Below are 11,298 nucleotides of genomic sequence, written 5' to 3' on the forward strand. Positions count from 1 at the left end.
CACCAAACACAAATCTTAACCAAATTGACTGATGATGGCTCTCTAGGAACAATAGCCTCAATTCTCTTGATTAGGCTATTCAAATGGGCTTCCTTGGCTACTATCCCATTCACAAAATATCCATTTTCTCTTATGGTTCTTTCACTCTCTTGGGTTGATTCCCACTCATGGGTTTTGTCAGCTAAGTCAAGTAAGAATTCCCATGCCTTTCCATCATCTGTAAAGGATGTGAATCCCTCAAGGCACATAGACTCTATCATTTGTTTAGTTGGGTAATCAATACCCTCATAAATTATTTGACATAAATGCCATAGGTCTAGGCCATGGTGAGGGCATTCTTGGAGTAGATCCTTGAATCTCTCCATAAGTTTGGAAAATGACTCACTAGGCTTTTGCCTAAACTGAAGGATATCACTTCTAAGCTTATTGGTCTTATGAGTTGGGAAAAACTTCTTAAGGAAGACAACTATGAATTGGTCCCATGAGGTTATGGAATTTGTGGGTAACCCATACAACCACTTCTTAGCTTGGTCTTTCAATGCAAAAGTGATAAACCTAAGCTTAATAGCATCATCAGAAAGCTCTTGGATCTTAATTAGAACACATACCTCTTCAAATTCCCTTAGAAATAGGTATGCATCCTCAGAGGTCAACCCATGGAAGTGGGGCAACATAGTGATGTATTGAGATTTGAGTTCAAAATTATTACCCTGGGCTTGTGGTAGAACCATGTAGGAAGGTTGGGCTGTTCTAGTAGGGTAGAACCTGTCTTTCAGAGATTTAGGTGAAGGGTTTTGCTGTTGGTCTCCCATATTGAAGGGTTTTAAAGAGAACAAACGTATAGGGTCACTACTAGTTGGATCTTTTATTTCTAACCGATTCTTAGTATTATGTACCCACCTAACACTCATACAACAGAAAACTACCCACAACTAGAGTAAGACAAGCACAAAAGAAAGGATAGAAAAACTATTTTATGAATTTTTTTATTTTTTTGGCATTTTGGGAGCTTACCGGCAGGAATTCGGGGTTGCTCAGGTCAATTCCTGAGGTACTGATATAGGGCAAAACCTGTCTTTATCATACTGTGAGGCATGGCAACCTCCACCGATACAACTATTATTGCAAGTTGTTCTTCTTAGAAATTCAATACAAGAAAAGGAAAAACAAAACAAAGCAAACAAAGCACTCCGATTTACCAAAAGAAAGTGAAAAATAACATGGAACTATCTCCCCGGCACCGGCGCCAAAAACTTGTTTGAGATTTTAAATATAACCGCAAGTGTACAGATTAGTGTAGCAACGGGTCGAACACAGGGAGAGTAGCCACTTTATTTTTTTACTTCTTTTAATAATGCAAAAGTGAACCGATTAATGGTTGTGATCTAATTCTAATTACCATCCTAAACATATGTATCTAAAATAACGTCCTAACCATTCGTCATCTAAGAATTTAAAGATGTAAGCCATGCAATTAAAATTAAATAAATAAATAATTGAAAATAAACAAACCATGCAATTTAAAAAAAAAAAAATAATAAAGGAAAAAAAATACTGAAATAAAAATAAAGTAAAAGAAAGGGGAGAAAGCTAGAGAGAGACTCACAAGTAGGTTTCTCTACTTAGCCCGAGGGATGCATCATAATATGAGCTTTCCTACTTGACGAGAGAGTCACTCTTACAAGGTTTACTCTACTTGGCTTTAGGGAAAGGGAGACAATTAAAATAAAAGCAATTAATTGATGGTTCTATGGCTAGGAGGGGCAAAACCAACACATACACTAGCCATGAACCTTGGGGGAAAGGGATAGCAATAATGTAATGACTGAAATTAAAATCCTAAATTAAGAAAGAAAAGGTAGTCAGAAGAGGGAATGAGAGGGGGGAGAGAAGACTATTGAGGGAGCCTACTTACTTGAACTTCAACCCTTGAACTGAAAACTTGATCGATTTGAGATACTACCAATACTAAAAACCAGATCTGGAATAAACCAAATCTGAAATTTTTAGTACTAGAGAAAACAAATCTATAGAAAAAAAAAAATGGAACTTGAAAGACATGCTTCATAGCTTGTTCTTGTCACCTAGAACTAAGCTTAGAACTAGAACTTGAAAATTACAACTTCAATTGCTTAAACAATAAAAATAAAAAAACTGAATTAAAAACAAAAGTACTTGCATTAATTGAATAAAAAGAACTTACAAAAGTGTTTAAAACATAAACCTAGAACTAGAGCTAGAGAAAGAGATAGAGTAACTAAATAATAAAAAGCCTAGAAGAAGAATGAAGTGTCTCCCCTCCTCTTACATGAGTTGTATTTATAGGGAATGGGGAGGTAGGGTAACAAATTTCTCTTTCTTAAAAGGGAGAAACCCACAATTGGTAGTGAGATCTTTTGAGACCAAAAGTGCTAAGGTGGAGGAGAGAGAAGAGAGAAATAAAATTGGAGAAATTTCTTATAATTTTTTTTTTGCTTATTTTCTTTCCTTTTTTTTTTTCTTCTCTTCTTTTTCTCCCTCCAAGGGACGATTTTCCTTCTTGCTTTGTGTGATTTGGACAATATTTTGGTGATGATGTGGAGGAGAGAGAAGATTTGGACAAGATTTATTTCTCCCTTTTTTTTTCTATTCTTACGTAGGAACCCTTCCACGATTTTCCTTGCTTCTAATTTGATGTGAAAATCCCCTCCATGCCCTTACTGCTTTAAGTGAGTGAAAAGTAGAAAATCTTCAACAAAATTCTCCAAAAAAAAAAACAACTATGAGATTCAAACTTGCGACCTCCTGGTGAGAAAAGGAATTTTTCACACCATAGCTCGCTAACTACACTAGGTAGTTGTTGTTGGAGAGATATGACGTCTGATAATGCTTAAAGCCTTTAAAATACAAAACCTGCAAAAAGAGAGTAAAACCCAAGGTAGCTCCATTCTAAATATATAAAATGCATGTTTTATTACCCTAGATTTCACACATAAATGTGCTCATCACTTACCTACTCTAAGTACGGCGAGAGTGAACAAGGGATGGTTGATTTTAGATTATAGTCCTAGAACATGCATATAAACGAAAGAAAATGACCTACACATTAACATGTAAATTAAACAGTTCTAATGCCGGGTTACTTTATTAAATGTTGAAAAATAACAAATAAAAAAAAAGATTCTGAAAAAATAATAAAGCTAAACTAAGAAATGAAGAACTAAAATAGAAAGCAAGTAAGTAAAGAAAAATTCCCAATACATAGGCCGAATTTCTGGGAGAGGCACTACTATAAGCATCACTTTCAATTATAGCACATATGTAAATAAAAACATTAGGAAAAGGAAAAAAAAAAAAAAAGCATACAAATCCAAATTCCACTACTTGTATTTAAATAAAAATCTTAATTCTTCTAATAAACTTTGTCATACCTTGATTATGTATAAACTGAATTGAAACTTGATTGATTTGGAGTGATGGTATTAGATTAGAATTATTGATGAAGAACTTGCTCTCTTGAACTTGAAAACTCTTAATTCTTGTCACTTGAACCAATTCTTTCCTAGAACTAGAAAGTTTGAAAGCTAGAACTATGGATTGCACTAATTAAATTAACTAAACTATGAACTAAATTAACAAAGTAAACTAATAATTAAACAAACTAACAATTAAAAACTGAATTGCATTATCATTAATCACTTGAATAAAAGCTTAAAGAAACATAAGGAGAAAGAGAAAAGAACTAAGCACAAACTAGGAAAAAAATAAACTAGAACATAAACTAAGGGGAATAATCATCCTAGGAGGGGGGAAGGGGCTTTTATAGGACTTTGGTCTTGCCTCCTTCCTTCTACAAGTCTCCTTTATGAAAATAAAGAAAATAAAATAAAATTTGGTCTTGGTAAAATCCTCATTCTCTGAGATATTGTGTGAGGAAAGAGAGAATTTATTTCCGAAATTAACAGATTTTATTCCTTCCCTACAATATTAATCAATATCTTGCAATCTTGACTAAATCAGAAAGGAATCTCTGTATAGCATCTTCAAGATCTTCTGAGGTGGTAAGGAGAGAGAATAATCTTCAAGATTTTGTAGGAGAGAGGAAGTGGTACTACTGAGTGGGTTCCTTTGGACAAGTTAGTTCAAGCTTGGACCGGTTCTTGGTTCACTTTATGCACTTTCTCTTGTAGACTTGGAAACTATAAAAAAAAAAAAAAAAAAAAAAAAAAAAAAAACAGAAGTAGGACTATCCAAAGTGGGGCAAAATGTACACTTATATCCCTAAGATTTCACACATTATTGAGCTCATCACGCATCATATAGGAACTAGACCATTGAACAACTAGGGTATGTCACAAACTGACTCAGTAATTGTTTGCGGTTCAAGTTAGAACCCTTCAAGCCTATTTCATCTAGGATAAGATTTTTCCTGTATATGTTTAAACATGATGTGTCCTTTGACAATTGGGAATTGGGAGATGCAACTATATCGGTTTTGGATCACACAACTGTGCTTGTGGGGTGATTCCTGCTTCACCACATTATATTAGCACATGTTCCAAACTGATAATGTTCCACACAATCAATCCAAGAGTCAGGAATGATTAGGTATTTTCATGTTATGGGGAGAAACAAAATACCTATGTGAAATCAGTTGCGAGGTTGTTCTTACATGAACCAACTTTTTTGTTTTCCCAAAGCATAATTTATTCTAACTTGGGCGCTTCTAAAAAAAAATGTGTGAATATCAATTGAAGATTGGGCCAAAATTAGAGATTTATTATTAGGAGGGAGTAATTTTGTGTCTGCATCATTAAAAAAAAATTCAAAAATCAAAAAATCAAAAAATTTATTTTTTTGTTTAGGTCAGGCATGATTCCACATCAAAAAAATTTCCCGCTGTCTGTGTGGACCCGTCAAGATAACCATTTGGTTCAAGTTAGCTCTAGAGGTCCTTATCAATGGTGGAACTTATTGTTCAACTCACTCCAGCGAGTTCACCTAGCTCAGCATCATCTGAACGATTGGCAAGTATGGATCTGGCTAGTGGAAGTCAACCAGATGCCCAAGAGAAAAGTAGAATGGATATGATGCAATTAGAGTTGTAAGGGTTGCATCATTTATTCAACTAATTTACCAGTGCGAGGCAGCCTCAGCAACAAACTGAACCTATTTTAACTCCAAGAGAACAGAAGTGGACCAAGATGGGGTCCAATGCACCTTGTACCATACCGAGGCTCGTGGTCGATGATGATGAAGAAGAAATCCGACCAAATCTTCCAACTGAACCCCCTGAAACTGAAAGGGAAAGAAAGATGAGGGAACAATTAAAAAGACTTGAAAAGTTATTGCAGAAGGGGAAAGCCATAGACACTCAAACCACAGAAATTGATGATATGGTCCTTTTTCCAGGAGCTCGAATTTCAGAGAAATTTAAATGGACCATTGATAAGTTTGATGGCAAAGGTGACTCAAGGGCACACTTGAAGGTCTTCATTAATATTTCTAGGTCATGTGGATTTATTGAAGAGCAAATGGGGTAAGCATTTTGCTTACTCTTTCAGGCCTAACTCTTCATTGGTTAACTCAGTTAGATCATTCCCAGACTTAGAATTGGTCAACAATCATAAAAGCATTCACCAAGCAGTACTCTTACAACACTGAACTGTATATAACTCGATGAGAGTTAGAAACTATTCAACAGGCTCCAGGTGAGGGTTTCATTGAGTTTCTCCTAAGGTTTCGAGATAAGGCAGGCATGATGACATCTTGACCTACTGAAAAAGAGCAAGTTGAAATGATCCTAGATAACTTGGAAAATCCCTATTGTGATGTGTTATACAGTCAGCACATTGAGACATTCTTAGCTTTGCTAGCAACAAGGAGAAGGGTTGAAAACCGAATCTTTAGAGAAGCATAATACCGAAATAGTCCACAGGGTTCCTCAGAGTAGAGTAAGAATACAAGGTATAGAAAAGGACATAATACAGAGGTGAACACTGTAACTGCCGCAAGCACTGACAGCAGCCTGCAGTGCATATAATAACTCTTAAGCCTGCTCCAGTTGTCATTAAGCCAGGTCTTCTAGCTCAAAAAGGTTCAGTATAGAGGAAGCAATTCTTAGATTTAGGGATGCCCTTATCTGTGTGTTATGAGAAATTGAAGAAAGAAGGCCTTTTGAGTACGACACCTGCCCACCAATTAGTGATCCTCCACCTACTTGGTACAAGGACAATGAATATTGTCCTTTCCATAATCAAAATCTCACCAACCAGTGTGTCACCTTGAAGCATGTAGTACAAGATTTGATTGAATCAAGGAAGATTGAAGTGGAATTGAAGAGCTAGCTAAATGTGACTACCAATCCACTTCCGAATCATGAAACGATTGGAATGTTACAAAGTGATTCAGATGAGAATGATCCTACTCGAAGGATTCAACCTGCACTTAAGAGAGAGCGTCTTAATGCCTGAACTTACCGAGCCATACTCAAAGCCAAGCATTTGGAAGCAAAAGAGGAGGAGAATCGGAAGAGAATTAAAGAAATCCGTTCTTGGGACGATGAAAGTCTCCCACCTTGCAATCTTACCCATCCTCAGAAAGGGTCACCTTCATATCACCTAACATCACATCCTCCATCACCTTCATATCACCCAGCATCATACCTTCCATCATCTTCCTATCACCCAGCATCACATCCTCCATCACCTTCATATCACCCAGCATCACATCCTCCATCACTTTCATATCACCCAACATCATACCTTCCATCTCTGTCCTACCTACCTACATCATACCCTCCATCTCCAACTTACCATCCAAAACTAGACTATTTTGTCCCACCTCGGGTAGGATTTTATCATCATATGATCTTGTCCCATTTCCTCCATCACTTCCACCATTTCATCCAAAACCTTACCTCCCACCCATTTCATATTACCTATTCCTTATCCATGACCTCCAGTATACTTTCCCATGAACGGATGGTTAGAAGAAGGGAGCCAACATCATTGTTCAGAGGTAGATTGGCCAAATAGAACTTTTTGGATTGACATGTTAATGGATCCAGGTACTCCCACTTAATCCGGATCAATGAATCTCATAGACAGGGAGGAAGAGTCCCAAATTGACCCTACAACTCTCATTGTACCAGCAATACCTCAAGTGCATGTCATAGAAGAGGTCACATCAGACATGATCCGAGCAATGATAGCATTGGCTATTGGAGAAATAATCTCAGATGAAATACACCTAATCTGTATAGGTGGAGAGAGTGACAGTGAAACTGAAGAAACTGAACAAGTTGGTGAGACAATGAATGATATTGGGGGAAATATGCCTCATGTAGATCCAACAAATTTCATTCACCTTATTTTTCCTTCTGATGATGATTCAGAGGAAGAAGAAGATGAGGATGAGGATATAGAAGATGGTCAAGAATCAGAAAATGAAGATTTAGAGGAAGATCTTGTCAAAGAAGACAAAGACGAAGATTTAGAAGATGGTTAAGAATCAAAAAGTGAAGATCTAGAGTAAGATCTTGTTGAAGGAAGGGAAGACAATCAAGAGCTAGAAAGTGAATTTGTTGAAAGTGAAGAAGAGAATCCCTCCTACGACAACGTGCTCTACTTGCTAAACCAAATGTGTGAAGATATGTTAATAACTGAAAAAATGTTGAGGAAAGTGGCAGTCCGACATGAAACTATCAAAGAAGTTTGTAAATACCTTAAGGTTAATTTTGAGGATGAACCATTTCTCAAAGGGCTTATTCTACATTTGATAACATTATTCAATTAGTTAAAATTTAGGTTATCGACATTTCCGGGGGTCCTCCAAGTCCATTCACACCATCTGCATATGAAGAAAGGACTGAAGAACCTATGGTTGGCATGATTGTTGATACAAACAATGATGATGAGAGTAAATACCCTTATAATATTCTCATCAAAAAGAGGCTTGAAGGATTCAAGAAAGTGATGGCCACTAGAAGTGGGAAAGACTACAAAGCAAAGGGGTTGATAGTGGAACAACCAACAGTCACGAAGACGGGGTAGTGTAGCAGGCAGCCACAACCTGAGGATCAAGTATTGAGCCAATTGAAAAAGATGCAGACCAACATCTCCATCTGGGGGTTGTTAATGGCATCTCCTGCATATAGGGAAGTTGTATTGAAGTCTCTCACAAGTGTGCAAGTGCCTATCGAGATGGATCCGTCGAGATTATCTCAGATTGTGGGAGCCACATATGCTATTCAAGCATTAATGTTCTCTGATATAGACTTACCTCCAGAGGGTATCAAGCATACCAGAGCTTTGTATATCACTGTGGAATGCAATATGAATACAATACCTTAGGTCCTTATTGATAATGAATCAGATCTGAATGTTCTACCATTGAGGGTTGCCACATGTATTGGCTTTAATCCAGACCAATTCAAACCCTCAGCTCAAATCATTAAGGCTTACGACAACACCAGAAGAAATGTTGTCGGAATTCTCACAACAATAGTGATAATAGGGCCAGCTGAGTTCTGTGTTGAATTCCAAGTGATAGATATCCTAGCCTCCTTCAACATGCTTCTGGGTCGTCCGTGGCTTCATAAGGCAGGGGCAATGTCATCTACTCTACACCAAAAAGTAAAATTTATCTATGATGAGAAGGTAGTTACAGAGATCCTCAGTTAGTCAACACATTGGTAGATATTGAAGTTGGAAAAACCAAGAACAGGAGGTGCGTCTGAGTGATTTTGAACTAGAAAAAGTTTATGCTTCTGTTGTTAAAGAGCCAATGAAGGAGAATGTGCCAATGTCCTATGAGGGCATATGGAATACTACTATTGGTCGAATAATGAAACATATGCATTAATTCCCTCACGCTGTTGGAATGCGTGGTTTAGGGTTTTCTCATAAGGAAGAACAAAATATGCTAGAAGATATAAGGAGGGGCCGAGGTGGAGCAAATACTTATCAAGGGGTTGAGAATTGAAAGATGCTCTTGAAGGCAAGGAAGGAATCCTCCTGCAAGAAAAGGGCTGCAAATTACCTTACTTTGGAAAAGTACTTTGTGAAGGAAGTAGAAGATTTTCTTGGTTAAGAGGATCTTGACTTTCAACCTAAGAAAGAAGCAAAGAAAGTAGATTCTGAGTTCGAAGTCATCTATCAAGATCAGATTGATTGGATCACCTATGAGCTAGAGCATCTACCATTTAAGGAGGAGGGCAAAGATAATGGTATCAGTGATATCTTTTGGATAGATGTGATTGCCAAAATTGAAGAAGAATTTGCAGTTGACCCTTCATCCCTGATTCGATCATTGCAGGTTCTCAAGCCTCGTCTTACTATAAAAGAAGTTTGGCAATATAAATTAAGAGCTACTTGTCATCACAATCTTCCAACAGATATGCGAGCTCACATCTATTCCTTCCTACGGAAGATGTACCCGGAGGAGCTAAAAAAGGGGCAGTACTGCTCTTTTTGTGAGAGCAGTTCATATGCTAGAAAGAGAAGAGCTAGAAGGATGAATATCTGCCCTTACTGTGCTAGAAGCAACTGTAATGGTTACATTCGAAATGGAGGTCAACGTTGTGACCGTGGCAAGGGGATCGCCACATATAATAGGCTTGAGAAGTTAGATTTTCTAGAGAGAGGGCTGAGTAGCCTGGGGCAAGGTGCATCTCTCAGGAAATTCGGATTTACGAATCATGAGATTGATCAACCTTTTTTTTTCACAAAAAGTAGGTAAGCTGAATTTGAACTCTTTTGCCAAGAGAACTTGGGGCATCTATAGCTCTATGAAGAATGTGAAAGTAGTGGTGTCAACAATACCCTTGAGCTAGATGTTATTACCACTGAAGAAGTAAAGGAAGGGCCAATGCCATATCTGTTGATTCATCCAGCCTACGAACCAGTACTCAACTGGACTAGTGCAGGATATGACTTCAAGCTCACTAAGACTCAGGGTCCAATCAGTTCTTAAATCACCACATAGTACTCTGAAGATTCCCTTTCTTTTATCAAGTCTTCTTTTACTTGTACTTTTTTTGAATTTCCTTCCGTTAATGAAATTCCGCACTTTCAGTATGTTGAGTTTGTAGTCTTTCCAGCTATCAATGAAAATTCTGATTTCGAGTATGATTTGTCTCTTTATGATGATGATCTTAACAAAATAACTGATGAATATCATGACTTGTTAAAACAATCAAAAGAAAAAAGAGCTAAACCTATGAGTGAGGACTCTCAACTCATTAACTTAGGATCCGATCAATGCCATAAAGAAAATAAAATTGGTGCAACCCTGAATGAAGTAGAAACCTCACAAATGGCCAGTCTATTATAAGAATTTGCAGAGGTTTTCGCTTGGTCCTATAAAGACATGCCTGACATTGCCCCAAAAATAGTGCAACATCAACTTCTTACGTATCTAGATGCGAAGCCTATCAAACAAAAGGCTAGAAGAATACCTCCTGAATGGAGTGGAAAGATTAGAGAAGAAGTAATTAAGCAATGGAATGCAGGATTCTTACAAGTCATAAAATACCCCCGTTGGTTGGCCAATATTGTTCTAGCTCCAAAGAAGGATGGAAAAGTCAAAATGTGCGTGGATTTCAGAGATTTAAATAAAATCAGTCCTAAAAATAACTTTCCTTTGCCCCATATTGATGTGTTGGTTGATAGTATGGCAGGACATGCCTTATTGTCATTCATGGATGGGTTTGCTGGATACAACCAGATCAACATGTATCCTGAAGATATGGAAAAGACTGCTTTTACCACCCCTTGGGGGACCTATTGCTATAAGGTAATGCCATTCGGTCTAAAGAATGTTGGAGCCACATATCAAAGAGCCACTACTGCTATTTTGCATGATATGATTCACAAGGAAGTGGAAGTCTACGTCGATAATATGATTGTCAAGTCAATCAACAGACAGGGGCATATCTCAGCACTAAGGAAGTTTTTTGAAAGAATCAAGAAATTTTAATTACGGCTGAACCCTCAGAAGTGTGTGTTTGGTGCGAAGGCAGGAAAGTTGTTAGGCTTTCTTATAAGTGAAAGAGGTATAGAAGTAGATCCCATCAAGATCAAAGCAATCAAAGACATGCCTGCACCTCAAACTAAGAAGGAAATACGAGGATTCCTTGGTCACATCCAATACATCAGCCGTTTTATAGCACAATTGACCACTATCTATGAACCAATGTTCAAGTTGTTGAAGAAAGATCAGCCCACATTGTGGAATTCCCAATGTCAAGAAGCCTTCGACAAAGTTAAGGAATATTTATTAAATCCACCGGTTCTTATGCCACCAGTAAAGGGAAAA

General features: G+C 37.4%; 1 non-coding gene across 1 annotated transcript; it reads left to right on the plus strand.

Annotated features, from left to right (window-relative positions):
• Positions 1–318: 318 nt before the first annotated feature.
• On the plus strand, positions 319–425 carry LOC122069964. The gene has a single exon (XR_006137612.1). It is a non-coding gene; the product is annotated as a small nucleolar RNA R71 (small nucleolar RNA).
• The last annotated feature ends 10,873 nt before the right edge of the window (positions 426–11,298 follow it).

The sequence above is a fragment of the Macadamia integrifolia genome, unplaced genomic scaffold (genome assembly GCF_013358625.1).
Source record: "Macadamia integrifolia cultivar HAES 741 unplaced genomic scaffold, SCU_Mint_v3 scaffold779, whole genome shotgun sequence".
Taxonomy (NCBI): Eukaryota; Viridiplantae; Streptophyta; class Magnoliopsida; order Proteales; family Proteaceae; genus Macadamia; species Macadamia integrifolia.